At 38.7% G+C, this 22,460-nt stretch overlaps 1 long non-coding RNA gene across 1 annotated transcript in view; it reads right to left on the minus strand.

Annotated features, from left to right (window-relative positions):
• Positions 1-564: 564 nt before the first annotated feature.
• LOC306798612 overlaps positions 565-22,460 on the minus strand; it is a 40,826-nt gene continuing 18,930 nt past the window's right edge. Inside the window, exon 3 of the long non-coding RNA XR_013773413.1 lies at positions 565-719. This is a non-coding gene — a long non-coding RNA (uncharacterized lncRNA). The remainder of the gene's footprint in view (positions 720-22,460) is intronic.

Consider the following 22,460-nt stretch of genomic DNA (forward strand, 5'->3'; position numbering starts at 1 on the left):
AGCTTTCCAGGGAGCAGGTGCTGGGACAAAATCTCCTGAATTCTAGATAATATTCCTTTGTTTTCATTCCTCTTTTTTTCAGTGGCAGGTGAAATAATACAAAGATCAGTTCTGACCTTCCATGTACACAGTCTCTGATCTGGAGATTAGATGTGAAATACTTCAGAGAGTCCTCACAATGAGAGAGACATTATTGCACAGGGGCCTGTCTTTCCCCTGGACTAATACATGGATATGAATATATATTCTTGAACTTTAACTAAAGCCTATATAAATATTTACTAATCTGATTACAGTTTATTTGGCAGTGAATTTAGAAGCAGAGGCAACAGTGTTTCCTTAACAACAGTCTCTAATGTGTTTTGTTTGTTCTGTGGTTTTTTTAATATACTGCACAGACTGTCTTTCAAGAACTGGAACAGGAAAGCCAATTTACTGGCAACCTACTTGAGACCTACCTTACATGTATGTAGCATGTGCTATAAACACAAAATGTATGTCATTGTTTCTTAAACACATTATCATTTAATCAACACTCAAAATTGGAGGAGTACCTGTGTTATGAATCCCTCCACACTGTAAGCTGTGAGCCAGTGTGACAGCTCAGCACACAGACTATCTGAAACTGAGACTGAGTCAGTGCTGCACCCCCCCCCCCCCCCAGCAGACTGCTTGGGATGATCAGAGATCAGAGATGTGAGTTACATTGACTGAAGGCCCTGCAAACCAATAAATTACATTATGTTAAAACCATTTTCTGTTCCACTTTGAGATTTGGCTTGGAAGAAAGTAGGTAAGATATATGTTGGTGTGTTAGTGCTGCTTTATAACCAAAAAAGGATTTATTAAGGCCCAGTAAGCCTGAGCAGAACAAGATGAAAAGACCCAAAACCTGCAGCAAAAAACCATCACACAAATATCCAGTTACTTGATTTGCTGCTAATATACTGGGTATTAACATTTTTTATAGTCATAAGTAGTACTTAGAAGACTTGGGTAATCTCTTTAAAATATGACTCCCAAAACAAGCACAACAGGGAGAAGTCTTAATGTGTCATTGTCTTTTTTTTTAAAAAGGTCTCTAGTCTTGTAGTCACACACCTCTTTTGCAAAGTGCAGTAGTCTTGACTGAGATGTTTAGGACTCAGAGCAGGAATAGCCAGAAAAAAGGGTGAGGATCTTGAAAGTGGAGATATTTCAATGAAAGTTCTCCATAAGGTTATTTAAAAACACAATCAATAACCTCTTCTATCTGCTATGATGAAGTCAGCCCAGAATTTGGTCAGTTATTTACCTCAATCAAGTTGAATTTAATTCTTCTATAAAGGGCTTTGATTTAAATTTTTACAAACTCTGCATCCCATCATTAAGAGCAGTGAAACAGATAGTGTGTTCAGAAGAATAAGGGAAGAACAGAGTGCAGAGAACTGTATCAGAAAAAGGAAAGAAATCTGACCGGGCTGATCCAACATGATGTTCAAATTAGGTGAACATTTTTCAGGGGTGTCTCATAGACTTTATGGTAAAGAATGAATTCTAATTCAGCATAGACCTATGAAGCTGCAAGGGGTCCTTCTCAGCACATTTAAATTTTACTAAGATTTCAATGACTAAGGCAAATAACATTTTCTTTTCTCCATCCTTTCTTTGAATAGAATTTGAGACACCTGGGATGCACTGGAGATCCTGCCAAGGCAGATGTTAGGACACACAGTGAAAAGAGGAAGTCTGCAGTACACTGTTGTCCTGGGGTGACTTCCCAAACCAGGACAATTGTGCATCATTATTTGACACTGAAGGGACAAAAAAGGTGCATTACACACCAGGAAATAGCAAAACCAGCAGAAAAACAGAACCTTGAATTTGTTTGCTAGATTCTTACATGGAGAACAATTAAAAAAATTTCCATGGTTATACCCTTATACCAAGTGCTTATTTATATTGGAAGATTAACTTCAGTAATTATACACCTAGTGATCTATGTATGTCATTTTCTTTGTGGCACTCCTGGTCAAGAAACCAAAGTTTTTGAAAATGAGCACCACTTCTGCTGATTGCAGTACTGGATTCTTGTCTGGGGTGTTACCAACCTAACAAATGACTCACTGCAAAGGTAGACAATTCTCTCTTAAACATGATGATGTTTTTTTTTTTTTAGAAAAATAAGCTCATTGTTTAACTATTCTACTGAACAAGTTCTGATGTCACAGCAATTTGGGACACCGGTCAATGAGTATTACTTTTAATTAGTGCTAGAGTCCTTGTGTTATGTGAGTTTATCTTCAAATCTTGCAAGTGGAAAGCCAAAAAGGCTTTAAAAATATGTTGATATTGAGTATCAGAATTTTAGACTTTTTTCCCAAACTTTAGATAATTAGAAAAAAAAAAAGTTATAGGCACAATGAAAAATTTGTATAGTATGTCTTACTCTATGATGATATAAATGAAGCCACAGTGTAAGTCTTACCAGTAAAAAAGTAGTATTTTGGTGATATTTAATTTAGTTGTTCTTTGCTAGTGACTAAACACCGTGTTCTGACGCCAGATCCACTCTTAGGTCATTATATGGAATTTAAATCTTTGCAGAGCTGGCTGCTGTTTCCTGGGTGGTTTTTTTCATGGCACAGGTCCACAGTGCTCAGTTTCCACCTCAGCTTGCAGAGGTGGAAAACCATGACAATTCTCACATTGGTGAGGATGGATATATTCACACACAGGACCAGTGAGGGTTTTACATAATACATTATGTGAATTTAGAGGATCCAGAGGAGGTTGGGAGCAGCTGCTGCTTGTGACCAGACAGTATATTAAGAAAGATAAACATAAGATATCCACATGTGAGAAAACCTATGACAGTTATGTTTGCTCTTTTCAAGACAGGCCAAGACCAGGGCTTGAATTGTTGCTATACTTCTGCAAGACCACGTGCTGACTGCATTTCTGGGACTTTTATTTATCCTTCTAGTTAGTTAGGTGATGAATGTTCTACAAAGACCTAACTGAACATGTGGAATTGGTTGTCACATATTGTTAATGTCACAGTTTTGCACTTTTTCAGGGTCATACACAACAAAGTCACCCTGGAGGTAATGCCTTAAGCTTTAGCTTTCATATTTTCCAGATTCTGTTCTGCATTAGTATACAACTCTGAAGTTCATATAAAGTGTTAGCAAATTCTCTTCACAGTTTAGTTTCCAGCCTGAGAACCAAGGACACTGTTGCAGCTTCAGGTCCAAAAAGTGTAAGCAGCAGCGAATTGAAGAGAGCAATCTGGAGGATGGGACTTCATAACCTGGAGAAGTAATTGGACAACTAACCCCAACATGTAAATGGACCAAAACTTATAAAAGTGTGAAAACTCATGGCTCAGAGTCCATCTTGGGTACTTCTTGGGTGGAGCCATGTCTGGGCTCCTGTCCAAGGTATATCCTTCAAATAAATACATTCTTTATTTCTTTAACACTGTCTAGCTTCTGTTCTAGGTAGCTTGGTCAGGCACCAGAGGAAATAATAGCAGAGAAGGGACATTTACTGATGTAGTTCAGTAATATAATGAGCAAGCACATCTTCTAGGTAAAGGGAGTTGGAAAACAAAAAATGTTAATTTTTTTCTGAATGTCTTTTAATTAATGTATTGGATTTCTTTTTCCACAGAACTATATTTAACTTCCTACCATTTTGAACTTTTCACAGTTGTAAATAAAAATTCATAAATTATTTGATGTTCCAGACTTCCTTTTTCTTAATCAGCAGGATCTGATTTAAGTGAGACTACTACAGATTGCTGAATAATACCAGCAGTACTTCTAGAAGGGTGAGGAGGAAGAAGCTTGGAAACCCCATGGCTAATTCTTAACTGTGCAGCTCTAAATTTTTCAGATTCACTCTACATGATTTTTCATGTACAGCTCTCATTTAGATGGCAATACAGCCAAGAAAACAAAAGCTTAAAAGGTTCTTTAAGGATTTCTCATGACTGATACCATTGAAACATTTGTAGTGTTGTTTTTTTCCTCCTTTCACAGTAATTTTCAAATTATGAAGACTGACTTTTCTGATACTAAGCTACCTGAAAAGAAAATCAACTCTTCAATCTGCTCTCTGTCCTGCTATACCTATAAGTAAAATTTATCTTTGAGTAGTCTGTGCTGCTTTTCATTGATCTGAGAGTGAAGGTGAAGGGATGAAGATGATACCAACAGGATTTGGTGCTGTGAACAATTAAGCTTCTCTTCACATTCCTCTCCTAGTTTTCTTGTGTTTTGTCTGGTTTTATGTTTCTTGATATGGGTCTTTTGAGCTTGAACCTCATAAAGAATATTTGTTAAACAAGGATGGAAGAGATATGTCTACACCAAATGGCTGGTGCACTTGTTCTTTTCCTTGCAGAATACTCTGGGGTGCACCAAAGCTTATGGAACTTGAAGTCTTTTCCTGGCCTGGGGTTCCCTGCAAGCAAAAACCACAACCCTATGCTATAAATAAACTGAATTACCACAAGCCCTGGGATGATAGACATGTGGAAATCCCTGTGATACTGACATCTGCTTGTTTTCTCCTTTTTTGGTTCATCTTAGGCAACGTAACTTCCGAGCAATTCAGTGGCAGCAAGCCAATCCTTGGCTGGGCACACGCCTCTGTGGATCAATGTGCTATACTGCTTAACCTCTGGACCTGTGAAATTGCTCTCCTGGAAAAAACAAAGTCAGGTACAGATGGTTTTTGGTTTGAAAACAGTGATTTGCAATCAGTTTGCTTTGGATTGTGCAAGACTCCCTTTCAACGTTTCCTGTTGCACATACATATGGATGCTAGAGTCATCAACTGGATGTATTCTATAAATATCACTCTATGGTTGCTATACATTTTTTCATTTTTATTTAATCTGAGAAAAAAGTGCAATGCTTTATTATGTAGTTAAGAAAAACAACTAACAAACTGACATTAAAATGTGTATTAAGCAATGTGTTGCTTTGTTACTCACTAGGGCAGCTGCCTGTCCTGAGGGCTGTCCCCTTCCTCTCTTTAAATCCAGAGATGTGACTGTATTTTACCATGGCCCACAGAAGCATACAGGTTTTCTGCCCAAAGATTTCAGCTTGAAAGATTAAGATTGTGCAAGTTGAGAGGACTTGTAAGAAGAAGCTTGGAAGTGTATTTCTGTCTAGGGGACTCAGCAGTCTCAAGGACAATGCTGTGAATGTCAGGAAGTGGAAAGGGGCAGATAAACCACTTCAGAAGCAGGGAAAAATGGCACTAATTGAGGTCATCTTCACACACTTGAACTGTTGTGTTCTCAGTCCTGGAGCAGCACAGAGCAGTTCTCAAAATAGGAATAGTAGAGGGTGTTATGAACACTCCTGTGTACCCTTGGAGAGGCTTTAAATAGAAAACCTTTTAAAACTAAAAATATGTACTTTAAGAAATCTCCTAGGGCCATTCTCCTGTTTTCATGGGTGTTACAGAGCTATGTAAAAGGATGTCTAATTGCCTAGTTCACTAAGCTTTTGCCCTCATCCCAACAGACTTCACTTTTTATTGCTGTATGATCATGCTATCTCTGTGAATCTAACTTTCATTTTTATCATGGGTCTTCTGTACAAGGAAATTTGCTTGGTTTTATAAAGAAAAAACTCCAGCCAAATAGTAATGAAACCTCTACAGCAACAATACAATAATACTCTTTCAAAAGCATCAAAGGGCATATTCTGGAATTGCTCTCACAATCCAGCTATCTAGGCAGAAATAAATGTACAGATGTGCTGTTGCTGGAGGTCTTGCTTTTAGCTGAAATTTTAGCCAGCTTTCTTTCCATCTGGGACAGAATTCATGCAGAAGAATAAGGAAAAAAAAGTACTTTATCCAGCATTATAGGTTAGCCAATATGGAAAACTTGCTATCTGTCTATTGCTCAAGCACTCTTTTAGCTTCCTCAAAACACCTCAGGTCAGGAAGGTCTAAATCAGAGAAACTGAGTGTTGAAATTTGCATTCTCAGCAACTGGGTTACCTTCCAGGCCTTTCTGCATCTTTCTCAGAATCCTTGGTTTCAGTGTAGAAATAATGTGAATGCTTTTCTACTTAAGTGTAAATGCAAAAGAGTCAGATCTAGCTGATTGCACAGTGACATTACTGGTATATCCAGAAGGAAGAGCACTAGTTCATATTTTCAATCTTCTAATTACCATTTGACCAAAAAGTACTACAATGTCATCTCAAGAGTTCATACCTACCATTGTTTTTGGAATATTTATTTTTCTGACCTAAGCTGTGGGCATTTGTAATTAAAATTTTTATTTAAAAAGAACTTAACAGCTGTTCTTGGTAGAGGAGCCTAAAGATGGCTTGAGTCTTTGTGCAACTTTAATTACACCTTCATTTAATTTGGAATTTCTCCAAAAAATACAAAGTAACAGTGACAGTCATTGCCAAATGTGATAATGGAAAGCTTGGAAGAGTCAACAGGTTTCAGGCTGAGGGAAATGGAACTCTTCAAATATATGAAAATGGATTAGTTGTCAAAAGAAGCAGGTGTTTTTAAAGTAGTAAGTACACTGCCTGTTACTTTTTTTAAAATAAAAATGTGTATCATAAAAATCTTCATGTTTCAGTAGGAAAAAAAACTAATGTTAACTTTCCAAGATTTGGAAGAAATATCTCTCATGAGTATTTTATTCTATGTTCTGTTCTTGAACCTTCTGATGAAGCCTTCAATAATATCCTACCATAAACATGATGCTACACCAGGCAGCAACCTCCATGTTCAGAAATCTTTCCCCAAACAAGAATGTATATTTGAGCAAATAAACATTTCTAAATGTGCTTCTGAGTATCTCTTCAGCTTTTTAATGTTTACTTTGAAGTTTATCAGAATGTTTTGGACCCAGAGGAAAGATTCACTTTGTCTTGAGCAATGATTCACATCATGCATAAACATCCAGGGGTTGATCTTGAATTTCGATATATATTAAAACCTAAGAAGATGAATATATGTGTTTGCAACTTCACCCCACTGCAGAAGGACATAGTAAACCAACAAGTAGGTTGAATTTACAGCATAGCCATCTTGGCCAAGTAGGTGAAATCCATAATGAGACACTTTGATTAAAGCCTGCATGGATTTACAGTGTTAAGGTGGATTGGTTCTAATTTAAAAATGAAACCCATAGAGGTTTCGTAAATAGAAGGCCTGAAGCTCAAGAACAGTAGGCTATCATTTCCTCATCATAAGAAATGAAACATTGGAAAGATTGCAGAGCTTCATATGTCATGTTAAAGCCCCATCTGCTGCTGTTTGAGACAACTAGAAATAGTATTTGGGAGGCATGAAAGGTAAGTAAAATTATCATCTAATATTTTTCTGTAATGCAGTGAATAAGGAACTAGTCATATTTAGAGTAAGAGAGAAGAGACTTTAAAGAGAATATAAACAAAGTTTGTACTTTGCAGTACACTTAGAAAAATTTCAGATAGCTGGGAATCCTGTGCTAATAATTAAAGCAGAGCATTTCAAATCCTCACATTTTTCTTTAGGTCTAAAAATCTGCCTCAGCTTTCCTCTGTATCCTGTCACAGGGTATTTCTTCTTGATTTCAGAGGCTGAAGGCTGAGAAGCTTAATTATGTACTTTTGTAATGTGACTTTTAGTCCACAGACAGAAGTTGAGGTTTTGGTACAAGAGGCTCCTGTTGTGCTGCTGTTGCCATCAGTGCTTCCACATTGCTAGCAATAACAATGGAATGTTGGCAGCATCACTGGATCTCAAATTTTGTTCTGAAACAATATGAAAGACTCAAAATGATTTTAGCATGTATGATTCATCCAGAGTGGGTACATAGATAATTGACATGAAAATTTTACAGATATACATACATGAATAGATTTTTTTTCTAACTTCTGTTTAGATAAAGAATAGTTGATTTTTGCCTTGATTTCTAGCTATATGTGAATTTTGTTGGCTAATGTCACTGTGTTTATTGGTCAGTTATATGTAGAGGCCTAGAGGGGAATATATCCATGAGACTTGTTTGCTTCTATAAGTTTCCCCCACGTCTGACAGAGCCAATGTCCTACAGCTCCAAGGGGGGCCCACTCCTGGTCAGTGCTGAGTCCCCCAGTGACAGTGTAGTGACTCTGGGATAGCAGATTTAGGAAGGGAGAAAAAAACCTGTGCAACAGCAATTACAACCAGACAGAGAAGTGAGAAAAAACAGCCCTGCAGACACCAAGGTCAGTGGAGGAGGAGGGGGAGGAGGTGCTCCAGGTGCCAGAGCAGAGATTCCCCCACAGCCCCTGTGCAGACCATGGTGAGGCAGGATGTCCCCTGCAGCCCATGGAGGTCCATGGTGGAGCACAGACCCACCTGCAGCCCCTGGAGGACCCCACACCAGAGCAGGTGGATGCCTGAAAGAGGCTGGGAGCCTGTGGGAAGCTCGTGCTGGGGCAGGCTCCCAGCAGGACCTATGGCCTCATGGAGAGAGGAACACACACTGAAATGGGTTTGCTGGCAGGACTTGTGACCTTGTGGGAGACCCAGGCTGGAGCAGCTTGAGAAGAACTGCAGTCTATGAAAAGGGCTTGGGTTGGAGAAGTTTGTAGAGGACTGTCTCCTGTGGGAGCAACCCCACGCAGGGGAAGACCATGAGGAGTCCTGCCACCAAAGAGGAAGGAGTGACAAAGACAACATGTGATTAACTCATTGCAACTCCCAGTCCCTGTGCCCTTGCCCCACGTTTAAGGGGACGTAAAATAATCAGGAATGGAGTAGACCCTAGGAAAAAGGAAGGGGTGGGAAGAAGTTGTTTCAAGATTTGGGTTTTTTCATTACCCTACTCTGATTTTGAATGTCAATATATTAATTTTCCCCAAGTCAGGTCTGTTTTGCCTGTGACAGTAACTGGTGAAATCTCTCCTGGTCCATATCTCACTCTATGAGAATTCTGTTATATTGTCTCTCACCTGCCTTGCTGAGAAGTGGAGTGATAAAGCAGCTTCGTGGGCACCTGGCATCCAGCCACTATAGTAAAAAAGTTGGGATCCAACACCCAAAAGTAAGACTGTTTAAAAAAATTGCAGTCTTACGGTGAATCAAGCAACAGATAAAAAGTCTCATGCTGTTTAGATGCTCAGAAAATAAGAAAAAGGAGAAAAAGTGATTCCTCCCCCACCAGCTTTACACTGTCCTTTCATGACGATGGATTTGGTAATTGCATCTTGCAGTCCACTGGGGAATCAATATTCCTATGGGTACAGAATATTAAACAGTAATAATGGAAGTAATTACTGAGGTCAGCCTGGCCTCAGGGTCGCTGCATCAGTATTTTGACCTGGTGACACAACATTCCCTGCCCTTTGGCCATAGCCTATTATTTGTCTGAGCACAGCCCAGCTGGATGTGTACGCACTGTGATTTCCCGTACAGAACCCAAATGTTCCTGCAGTACAGGCCTGCCCCTCCTTCCCAATCCCGCACTGTGGGTTATGCAGAGCAGCCTTACAGCAACTGATACACACCCAGAAGCCAAGAGCTCCTTGCCTCAAGTGTTTTCTGGATTCCTGCCTCTGGCTTGAGCATGTTACCCATATTCCTTTCCCCACAGACCTTGTGATTTTATCTTGATTATCTGAGGGTTTGTTTCCAAGTGCAAGCAGTTCTAATGGGCAGGTATAATCGTAGTAGATGTAACACTGTGGTAAATAAACCATGTCAGCTAACAAAAGAGAATTTTAAACATTTTCTGTTTTCATTAGCAAATGAGACTACTTAGATGTGTTCCAATATAATTATGTTTGTTACAGCTTCAGTTCTATTTTCTTATTTGGTGTTTGATATCTGATGTGCCTTAAAGCATTGCAGCTCATTCTTGCATATGAACCTATTGCAAAGTTCCTTACATAGAAAATTTATAAAATCCTTATTTGAGAGCTATTTGTTCTTTCTGTGTTTTTGTTGGTTGCAATTTTTACTTTGAGGAACATTTATTTTGTTGGAGTTTCACCCTTGTTTTAGTTTGGTGCACTCAATCCCCAAAGCCCTTGAGTGTGTCTAACAGGAATTCTACAGCATCTACAGACCAAAAACGGACAATAAAGGAGATACTCTAGAAAAATAAGTACTGCAGCTAATAGTTGATAATTGGCTATCTGTGGAAAACCCAGAATCTTTTTACAATTCTTGGATTCAAAAAACCACAAGTTCCATTTTGCTTATGTTAGTAATAACTCTTCCAAGTAGAATGTCCCAGTGTGATCTTGCAAGTTCAATTACACTTCCTGGCTAAATTCTAGCTATGTGATTCTTGATTTATTTATGTATTTGTTGTTCAAGATTGGTGAAGATACATTCCATCCACCTTTAAAACAAGATTTTTTTCCTGGCAAATGACCACAGAAAGGTAGAACTCTTGACCTCATTGTGACAGGAAGTAGAAACAATCAGCTTAATGGGAAGGAAAATGTACATCATGAGATCATGGTAAGTCTCCAGATTTTGTTTGTGTGTGTGTGTGTACAGTCTGCAAAGAAAAAAACCCTTGAAATTAAAGCAAATATTGTTATAGTTGAAGCAAATTATTGCCATAATATCTACTATTTCCTGGTCTAGGACTCCGAATTTGGTTGGGTATAATTTTGATAAATGCTAATTAATGTGAATGAAATTACTGACGCTGGATGTCTCTAGCAGGTTAGGGGCTCTTCAATTAGTCATCTTAGTTGTTGCTTGCTACTTCTCCTGTCCTCACTGGAAAAAGGAAAGATGTTGTTCTCCTTGTAGCAGCTCTGTGAAAAAGCGTGTGAAGCTGAGTTTCCTGTCCCACCCATCCAGAGTCACAGAGTTACAAAAGCACATTGTGAAGTACTGGTTAAAGGGGACAGGGTAAAGCTGCAAAGCTTCTGACACCGAACTTTGGGGTGCTGTCTTTCCAAGCTCTTTTTTTTCAGTGTAGGGAATGGCTAGTGTTGAAATCAAAACATTTATTACTAATAACTGTATGGCATTGTTCACATTTTCTTATGATCTGTGATTCATTGGTCATAAGCAGCAAAGTATGAAGCCACTCAGCTATAGCATCGGCCACATCTGCCATCTGCTGTGAGCAGGGTGGCCCAGGCTGTACAGGCTGAGAAAGACATAGAGAAGGAGCATCTTTCCATGCACAGAGCCAGGAGCTGTTCCTGACAAAACTTTCACAACACAATAGATGATGAGCTGTTGTCATTTCAACCTCCACATGACCAATCAGCAGCTTTTGATAATTTTTATTTTCTGGGGTTCCTGTTCTTTTGGAGGCTTCCATCATCAGTAGAAAAGGGGTCCAACTCTGCAGACCATAGGTGTTTGCTGTTCCTGTTTTGGGAGCATCATAGGTACACTGGCACATGTGCTGTGATCTGGGCAGTCTTTGGAGGAGAAATGGCCTCAGCTGGTAATATGTGAACCGGGTTACAGTGGTATTTATACTTTTGAGAGGTATATATTGATGAAAGCCTGCTGAATTTTGATTCAAATGGTAAATATCTTACATTAGATATAAGAAAAATAGATAAAATAACATTTGTTATGGATAAAATACACTTTGAGGAAAGCCATACTTATAGATTCAGTGTCTTTTACCTCCAAAGCAAAAGACAAAATGCCAGCATATTTTTAGGGGCCAGAATAGGTCAGAGTGGGCACAATTCTGGCCCTGCATGGGCCAGTCAGAAACAAATCCAGTCACAATTTGCAATTGATTTTTGAATGGTTGCCTAAAGTATTTAAAGGCCATTGTTATCTATATGTAAATGATTTCTCAATTTCCTTTTTAATTATTCCTTTGTTAGCAGTTATTTGCTGAGATATTGGTAGAAGATCCTGTATTGGTGCTAGAAATTGCTTTGTCTTTGTGTATTAGAGATGGAAGCTGATGAACAGAAAAAGGCAGAAGAAAACAGTTCTTTATCCTGTATTCCCTCTCGACTGTCCTGGACCTTGTCACACTCTGCAATTGGTTGATGGAGGTGGCAACAGAGAAGGCATGGCTAGCTAGTTTAGTGCTATTTTAGCTGTGGTGATTTCAGAGAGCTGCATTTTGTAGTGGAAAAATTACTTCCTTTAAATGGGCTGCCTACTCTACTTGGGAAAAAATGCAGAGATAATGCAAAAAAGCATTTTTGTTGTGAGAGGTGTTTGCCTGCATATGGAGATGGGAAATGGGGTTAGTTCCAACACTTAAGGCCAAGCTGCTCCTCAGATCTTGACAGGAGAATCTCTTTCCCAGTAAAGATACCAAAACTCTGTTAAAAGGAGCAGGCAGAATTCACAAATCAAAAAACCACAAAGATGCCTTCTTCTGCTGAATTTTGCACACTTAAATATTTTAACAACCTTTTAATGAAAGATAGTGCAATATAAGAAGGGGAACACAAAAAGTACAGGTTTTGCTTGCCACCAGAAGTTGGAAATATCAAAATTGCTCTAGCTCTCCTGATCTTTACAATGATAATGAAATAAGATAGGCAAGGGAAGTCAGTGTCATTTATGGAGTTATCAGCTGGGGGAGATGGCAATTTGTACAGGAAGACAAGATAAGGACTGAGGTAATGGAGAGACTACAAAGGGTAATGTTGAACTGCTGTCTTAGAGGCAGGTTATTGATGAAAATTCTTCTTGTTCAGCTCCATACTACTTGACACTTTTAGCAATGATGTCAGTAGAAAACATAAGGAGGTGTTATTAAATCCAGGACATTGCAGTGCTGTCAGATAAAACTGATATGAAAATAAATGGAATACCTTGCAGGAAGAACTCACAGTTCTAAGGATTAGAGAAGTAGAGAGGAGATAAGCATCAATAACACAAGTCTTAAGGTTATGCATAATAATATAAAATTCTCCTGTGGGCTTTGAGCTTATTACTTGGAAGCAACAGAGGAAGAGAAAGAACTGGGTATGGAGCTAACCACAGGATGATTGTAAACTGCCAACATATCACAACTGTGATGGGCAGGAAAGTCATTATTTCTTACTGTGAGTCATTCAATGAGTTTTTAGATAGAGGGGAAATCGATGCCCCTATGTGGTTCTGGTAAGGCCTTACCTGCATTATTAAGTATAATTTGAAGATTTGTGTTCAGGTAAGATAAATCCAGCCTGGAATAGGGGCAAAGATGATATACAGCATGTTGGGGTGAAATAGAGGACACATTTTACAAAAGCAAATGAAACAGATCGTCTTGTTTATCCTAGCAAAAATGAAGGCTGAGAGAAGATAAGATTTTTCTCCATAAATACAACAGAAAGATAACCACTGAGAATGGAGGGAAGCTATTAAACTAAAGGCCAGTTTTGGCAGCAGAACAAATGGATCTAATCACTGTGAATAAATTTAATCTTGAAATTAATAGGGAATTTCTAAGAATCAGACAACGAAGTTCTAGAAGGGAAAGAGTAAACAGTAGAAAAGTAACAAATTTAAAGTGGGGCTTGTTTCATTTATGGAAAGGATTTGTGGGATGTGGTTTCTTGCAATAGCAAAGTTGGGTGTGCAGGATAGATGACATTTCAGTCACAGGTTTTTTTGTCTTAACCCTTTCTCTAACTTTCCTCTTAAAAATTCAGAGTCTGTATCAAAAATGCTAGGAGCATTTATTTTCAGCAGTTGAAAACCTAGATATATTTAAGATATGTGAGCCATGACCACTCAACTTAGTTTGGTGGAAAATCAAATTTTCTGTCACAACTCTTTTTCATTTAAATAAGAACTTCTTGGACAAAAACCTGACACACAGAAGTTTCTTGACCAAACTAACAAACAGGTTGATCTACTTCAGCCAAAAAATTCCATGAAGCAAGGAAGTTATTTTTCTTGGCAGTTTTTGTTTCTTGTTTGGATACTCAGCTTTCTAATAAAATAGAAATTCTAGTTAAGCTGCTACTGGTTGAGCTTTTCCTTCAGTTATACACATGCATATGTACAAACACAAGTATTTTGTGGTAATTAATAGGGGGTGAGGTTATATTGAAACTTTTCACTTACCTTTGTTCATGAAACCTGTAGGAAATGAGTATCTTGAAAATTCTGTCTCTGTATCAGATTTCATTCATACTCACCAATTGGTATACAAGTCATCTAGAGCAAGCAGATGGGCAGTCCAGATCAATGCCTGTCTGCAATTTCTTTTGGGAACAGGACTAAGAGGACATACTCATTTGAGGTGGCTTACTTACAAATCCCTAAGAAATAGCAGGAAATTATCATTTTCTAGTATGAGAACTGAGTGGAAAATTATGACAGAAAATGAGACCTCATATGAATATGTAGGACCAGTAAGCATAACATTTTCTTTTTCAGAAGAAGGTTAAGTCAGTCAAAATATTAATATAAACCTATATAGCTTATTTAATGTGGTACTTGGAGGTGATCTTTTTACATCTTCTTTTGATGTGATGAAGTTCACAGCTCATTACTGTATGAACTGGTAGGGGCTCAGATTCAGACTGAAATATCAGAAATGTTAGTGATCTCTTTTCCTGTTATGCAGTGTTAAATGTAGTTAATTTGTGGATTCCTCTATTTCATAAAATAGCTTTTGTCAGACCTGTCTGAAACACTCCCATGACTTGATTGTCTCTCCATTCCTGAAGGTCATTTATAGATAAAAGTACACATTTTTATTCTATGCACTGCTTCTTTCAGCTCCCATTTCTTCCCTTTGTTTCTCAGTGTTTCCCCAGTTCTCAGTTTCTCAGTATTCCTCTTCTATCATTTAAAGACAATAGACATCCCTTGGTAGAAAACTAGCACTAGACAGTGCAACTTTAGACTGAATTTTGCTTCTTTTTGGTTTTGTTTGACACAGTCGCTTTTAAAATATATTTTATTGTTCTCTATTTTTTCCTCTTTGCCTTCTATGTCTTCTAGGTCCTCTTTGTGTTTTTATCTCATTCTCACAGCATAGATTCTCTGTGACCTGATTCTTTGACTGATAAAACACCAGATGTGGCATTAGGAGGAAGCAAGGGAGTATCTTACTCCTTTGCACTCTGTACTGAAAAGTCAAAGCCTTTCTTTCTGACATCTTCTTACACTATATGAGATGAAGCATCACAGGCCAGATCAATATTTCTGTGATCTTGCATCTGAAGCAGTGCAATGATGGATCTGTAGGGAAGGAATACTAAAAGCAGAACTGTGTCCAGCTTCTGACACTTGGTGCTTTAGAAGTTTCCTAAGCTAGTGGTTGTATCCAAACCATGTGTTTACTGTCTGCTGATGGACTGCTCTTATAATTCATTAGATAAGGGAGGTTATGTTAGGGTTGTGTCATACTGAGGCCATCTAGAATAAATGTTTCTTAAGTTATGAAATTTTTGTTTTAATAGTCATGATGTTTATGGGCTCTACTTGTCTGTTTAGACTTCTTCTCTGGCAGTCAGTCCTCTTCCCAGTTTTTAGTCTACAATAAATGTTATTCATCTCTCTGCCAAAGGCTATCCTATCTAAATAAGAACAGGTAGCCTATTTCCCTTTATTTTCCCTTATGATATTACAGGCTTTCAATTGGCTGTCCTTTGTGAGTGTTCTCTGTGTCAATTGAATGGGCAATCCTGAGCAACCATCAGCTATCTGGGTATAACACTTGTTTGTTTTGTATCCATCACATCATTTCAGATGCCAAGAAATATTGTAAATTGAATGCAGGTGTCTCACTGAAATGAGCCTGATGGAGGTCGATTTCTAGACATGAATTGTTTACAGCAGAAGGAAAGTTATTTTTTCAAATGTATCTGTGTGATTTTGGTTTTAGCTAATATAAGGCTTTTGCAGTGGAAGCTGGTTTGGGGGAGTTCCATTTGTACATTAATGAATCATTCTAAAGTCAACCACAAAATATCATGAGAACATATTCCTTTCTTACAAAATTCTTTTGAAAACTAAAGCATCATCCTAATATCACTAAATCAAGGACTAGAGTGACCAATTCCATTACTGTTCCAAATCTAAAGGGGAAAATAAATAAAAAGTGTTTCTGAATTTATTACAATTTTTCTTTTATTCTTAGTTTGGCTTCTTTCTGTCATACTCCATGTTGATAGATAATTTTGCTTTTATTGCAGATATTTTCCATGTAACTTACCTACAAACATTCAAGAAATTGAAAATCATATTGGAAAGTTGAGTGTCTGTGAAAGAGAACATATAAGGCAGGAAAATTACTTAATTTGTAGAATAAGCAAAAATACGTGTATTAAAATATGAAAGAAAATTACTTTAGTCTTCAATGGTATTTTTTGCATACTTATTTCATCTTTGTACAGATATATAAAAACAGTATTACAGACTGCCAGGCCATGGACATTTCTCCTTTAAAGCTTTCCACAAGGTCTCTTTCTTGCTACCAATTAAGTCATGACCTGTACTTTGCAGCATGGTGGCATGTAATTAAAAATTTACCAAGGGAGAAGAAGTACATTTTATTTGGTATCTATTCCTTTCCCAGCCTCTTTGCACTTGGCTGCAGTCTCTAGCATTCTTCTCTACCAAGTAGAAGTGAGCATACAACTTACTAACACAAATGAAATGTTTCCTCAGTCTCTACATTTACTCATGTTTCGATGATAACACTGCATACAAATATAACAGAATGCCCTCCCTTATTCCTCCTTTCTTTAATTAAGCTGCTGAAGTACTACAAAACAGAGAGCAGTTTATGTAAAGTGAGCAGCAAGGGAAATACCTAACACATTTTCCCTTTCCTTAGCTCTTGCGCCTATCTGGAATAAGGAAGATGTAACTTATCCTGGCCTGTCAGATCATTCAGAAAAATGCCCTTCTGGCAGACATTCAGCAAGCCTCCTTGTGCAACTGGATCCAGCCTCTCCATACCCTGAGCAGAAAGATTAGCAGCATTTTCTTCCTCACACTGCACTAGTAGTAATGGGGTTTGTCAGACTTAGCCCTAAGAGGGTATCTGTTAATTTTGTTTATAATCAGTTGAGTGGAAGTCCTGTACAATACTTGGAACAGCAACACTGATGACTGTAAGAACTCTAGTGGGTGTGTATTACCATATGACAAAAAAATAAATGGTGTCACATCAGTGATTTATTCAAAGTCTATGAGTTGGGGTAGCGATGAAGCACAGCTAAAAATGCTCAAGACAGGACTGATGGGGGTTGGAGATGAATCAGATGCAAAAGGTACAAAAGGTGGAATTTCAAAGCCTGTGGTATGCAAAAGATTAACAATCATAACCTGACCTTGAAATACATATCTGAGATATATATTATTTTTATATATATCATATATATATATATTTATATATATATATATATGATTTTTCTGTCATAGTGAAACCATGAATTCCCAATATTTTTGTTTGTCCTGTCTTCCAAAAAGAGAAGTATGGTCAATGCCATTCACAATGGGAAACATCCATGCCATGCTGATGCCATAGTGTTGGTTGAAAAAGCTACCTCCTAGGGTTACCAGCATTATTCTTCCTCATATATGGCTTTCCTTCTTCTTTTTTTTTCTTTTTTTTAACATCCTGTATTTAATATATGGTGTTCAGGAGCTGCCCTTGCTTTATACATGCTAAGCTTTGTTGAGCTCTATGCTCTATGTTCTTACTCTTCCAGAGTCTCTTCCAGAGACAGCTGCCTTACAGTGGTGAGCTAAGTGATCTCATGTACAGTATTGAATTCATGAGCAAAGATAGATTCTTTGGGGCTTGTTGTGCCTTCTCTGTGCTTATATTGATGTATCTTTCCATGTTCCTTAGTATACACTTCTTCTGTCTCCCCTGATGCACCCTGTGCTCAATTCCTCACCACCAGGGAGTATCCTCAGCCCATTCCTGAATATAGGAAATGCCCGTGGTTTGCTGTCTAGCCAGGCAAGAAACACTCACTGTGTTTTGCAGCAGGTTTGTAGCTGTGCACGTGCTAACTGCCTGGCTGTGATGCTGGGAACCCAGCTGGCTGCTGCCTCCTGAGAGCTGAGCAAGCCAAACAAAACAGCCAGGGATCAAACTCTCCCTGCCTTTTCCCTGAGCAGGGAGTTCTCCTCACTAGCTGAACGCTGATTTTGCAAAACTGGAAGGAACTTTTTACCCTTGAGATCTCTGTTCTTATATCAAATGTATTTAAATTAGTCAAGAGGGTTCAAAAGTTGTTGGAGATGAACCAGCTAAGGGAATGAGGCTAAACCATTTCCTGTGACACACCACTAGATTTTTTTCTGAGTTTAAAAATGAAAAATAGATGTTATCGTGGCATTCTATTGTCTCATTTTGTGTCACTCATAACTGTAGTATAAGGAGGGGAGGGAAAGACATCACATGCACTGCAGCTGTTACTTGCAAGCATCTGAGCATGAATTGCTCTTTCTAGAGCAGTGTCCTACACACTGTCTTTTCTTACATTGGAGATGATTGTAAAGAACATCCTGGGGTCTATATTGCCCCCAGAGACTGTCAACTGTGCCAGAACAGACTTGTTCCACCACTACATGGTTTGCATCCTGTCCCGGCACAAGCAGGACAGTGACTCTGCATTGTAGGGATGAGATGCACTGGCCTGAACAAATTGATACCCCAGAAAAAAGCCTAGTGCTGTGTGGTCAAAGCTGCCTGCTTGCTGCTGAGCAGGAACCTTCACAGCACTGAAATGCAACTTTTGGCAGCACACAGCCCATGTCCTTGGGGGCTGCTGCACTCTGCAGCCACTTGGTGGGCACCCAGGCGTTGAGACCAGCTGTGCAGCCTCCTTGGGCCAGCCAGGGTCTCCTTCATCCAACAGACTGGTTTCCATTCCCTCTCACAGACGTATATTCATTTCTAATCAGATCCTGCAGCACTGAAGTCTTCAAGGGGAACTGAACAACCGGTTGAAAAGAACTGATCTTCCAAACATATGGAGCTCTCTTACTGTCTAAATGCATAATGGTTTCTTTGGCACAGATTGGCAGTCACTCTCTTTTTCATTTTCAGATGTCTCCTCTCCTCTGTAAATCATTTAGGGGCTGCTGCATCCATTCTGAATCAGTTTTTGTTGTTTTACCGTCAGTGGGTATTAGCTAACTTATCAAACTCACACACTGGAGGCAATCAATACAACCAACAGAGGCAGTGATAAGATGGTCATGCATCTGTTATTCCAGAGTAATATGCAAAAATGGAACAAATCTTACATAGGAATAGGAGATGTATTCAGGATGTCACAAACTGTGTCAGCACTGAGGGACCCAATGGTGCTGTGAGTGGCATGGTTGCCCACCCAAAACAGGCCAAGGTTCATGGTGATTCCCTTCAGCCTGTGTGAAGGAAAGCTGTTTGTATGATGCCAAGGGAGCTGTCTGCTCTGCCATGGCCTGGCTGGTTGTTAGCCAAGACACATGGACTGTGCCATGAAGGGCACAGGCTTAACCAGGCCAGATTCACTGACTAATAAGTCCTCGTGCAGACCAGTCTGTTTGATAGCGGTCTAGGACTTTCAGAATTATGAAATTCCCTGTATTTGAAATCTCAGTGCCCAGATTTACTATGTTGCCTTTGTTTATAGGCTGAATTGCTCAGGAAGACATAGCTCATGTCTGCCCATTTCCTTCCAAGGAAATTGCTGACCACTGATTTTAAAAAGTTTTATATTCCTTGTCCTAAGAAGAGTTGTTCTCTGGGCAATAAATCAATTTCCTACAACAGAGCTAAAGGTTCTTTGGTAGACCTATCTGCAAGCTGCCACTTATCCAAGTCAAGTTAGTACTTAGTTAAGAGAAGGAAGTCAGTCCTCAAAAACATGGCTTTTTCCCCCTCTTTGATCATCTTTCCCTTTCCTGATACACATGCAACAATAATTCTCCTTGATTTGCAGTGGAATTAATGTGCTTTTTTAGCACTCCTGGACTTCAAAGTGCCTGTGACACTTTTGAAATATGACTTAAAATATTTGGAAAGCTACCACTTGTTCCTATTTGAAAATTAGGATTATTTTTATATAAATATATGCAAAATTTGCTGAGGCTCCTTCATACCAAGAGCCAATGGGACTTAGATAGGATTTGTGAGGGGATGAGTGCAGTTTTTTTGTGTTTGTGGAGAGGAAAACTAAAAATTACTAAAAGTAATCTAGAGAAACAATTATTTGTACGTATTTGAAAAAAGTGACTCTGCAACATTAATTTTTTTTTGCAGCTGATTGAAAGTTGAGAATGTTGTCTGATTTATAAAAAGGGTGTTGCCTCTAAGTCTGCTGCTGCTACAGCTTCGTTACACACATTCTCAATGAGAAATGTTTTTCTTCTGTGACTTTCGATGATCGCAGTGAATTATTATAGCATAAAAGTAGAGTAAACAGAAACACACAGAATTACAAATCTGCAATGATTTAGTAGGAAGAGCTGCCAGTCTTAATGACAGCAAGCACAGAATTGATGTTCATTGTATTTTAGGAATGACATGTTGAGCCTAACAAGTCAGAGCAGTTCAGCAAATGAAATAAATTTGGAAATTCTGGGAGTGAAATAGAGGACTGGCTGTTTTGATGGCTTTCAATAATAGGTTTATGGGGCTTTGGACAACCCTATTTAGTGGAAGGTGTTCCTCCCCATGGTAGGGTGTGATCTCTGAGGGCCCTTCCAACCAAAGCCATTTTATGGTTCTGTATGACTCTGGTTTCACATTAAAACCCACAGAGAAAACCTTTAGTTAACTAAAGGAGAAAATCCAGATACCTCTCAGGAGTTTCTAAGTATCATTGAGTTTACAATTGAAAACACTGCAAAATTTTGACAAATAATAAGTGGGCCAGGATAAGGCCATTAAATATGATTTTTCTCCTCCTGTAGAACAGAGCTTGGTCTCAATAGTTTTATGCCCACTTACTACTTCCTGGCTTTTACACGGGGTACTGTGTACTAACAAGGTACTGGCAAGACATAGATATATATTTTTCTCTATTATACAGTGCTGATTAGCTGGAAGTTGAGCACAGAACACTGTGTGCTAATTGAACAGCCTGGTTTGAAGATAAAAATAAAAGGGCATTCAAGGGTATCTAGTTTAGCCCAGGCAGACTTGTGATTCTTATTACTATTTTAATGCCAGTATCAAGAGGTTTTTTGTTTATTTGTTTGGGGGCTTTTTGTCACTATTTCTTTCACCATATATTTTGCTTGTACTGAAATTAAAAATACATAAAACTGTGTAACATTCTCCAGAACTCATCTCATAGCTGATCCGCAAGGCCCTGTGTATTTATACCTGTTATGCATAAGGAATCAGTAAAATGCATGTTGTTGAAAAAGTTATCTGAAGAAGCCGAATCATTCAGAAGTAGATCATCAGTTCACCTTTGAAAAGGTGACTCTTCTCAGCTCCCATGCTTTTCTTCCCTCTTTGGGCTTCCAGAGGCTTTCATTTTCCCTTGACTGCTCAAATGGGGACCCCAAGATAGGATGCTGAACCTTTTCAGTCAAAAGAGAGAAGCACTGGGCAGCAGTCTGCAAAGCCCTGTAAGTACATCAGGATGTTCCCAAGTGATTTTGTTGGGTTTTGGCACATAGGTGAAGTGACAGCTTTGAGTTAGTGTTTGTACTTTCTCAGTGGTTACTTTAAGGGGAAGAGTAAACCAGTGGCAGTGTGGAAACTCCAGCAGAGGGGAGGAGGCTGGGATGTGGCCAAGGTGTCTAGACAGTGGCCTGGTTCTTTCTTCTGCTGCACAGTCTCCCCATGGGCTCCCATGGGCACTGCTGTAAGACTTGTGATGGAGAGGGGCATGGAAAACAGCAGCAGTCCCCAAGCACAGGGCTGATTAAGGCTGTGGATGTCGATGGACATTGCCCCTAAACTATTTCCAGCCTACGTGTGGACATAAATTCTGGCTGTAGCTCTGCTGATGGGTGCAGAACTGCTCTGGGCTTTTGCATATGAAGTGTCCAACAGTGGTCCTATCTAAAAAAGGACGCTTTGTGAGAAAGGCTTCTCTAATGAATATTTTTGTAAATACTTTAATTTTAGAAGAGGATGTGTTAGTTATTAAAAATAATAAATGTAAACATACATTATGACTATAGATTTTGTCTTTTGCAAATACCTATTTATCCAGTGTCTAAAGGTGAGAACATAGATCCTGTATTAAACTGCTTGTGATTCTGGTAGTGAAATCAAACTTCTTCTACACAACCCCCTAATTCCTATTCTGTTTTTAAAATAGCCAGCATAAATTATTTAGTTTAATGTACTCCTAAGGTTCTTGCCAGCTCAGTGAGTGTACAAGGAAACTTCTGCAAGATGCAGGCTCTTTTGGGGAAATATATAGAATTTGCGAACAAAACTGGTGTGAACCAGACTTTCATAAAATAATTCTGAATTTATTTACAGGACTGACTTAGCTGTCTACAGGGCCAGGCATACTGGTTGAAATGTTTTGTAATGCTTAGCCTTCTTAAGACTTTGGAGTTCAGATGTTTGTAATACTGTA

This window comes from Erithacus rubecula (assembly GCF_903797595.1).
Source record: "Erithacus rubecula genome assembly, chromosome: 2".
NCBI lineage: Eukaryota > Metazoa > Chordata > Aves > Passeriformes > Muscicapidae > Erithacus > Erithacus rubecula.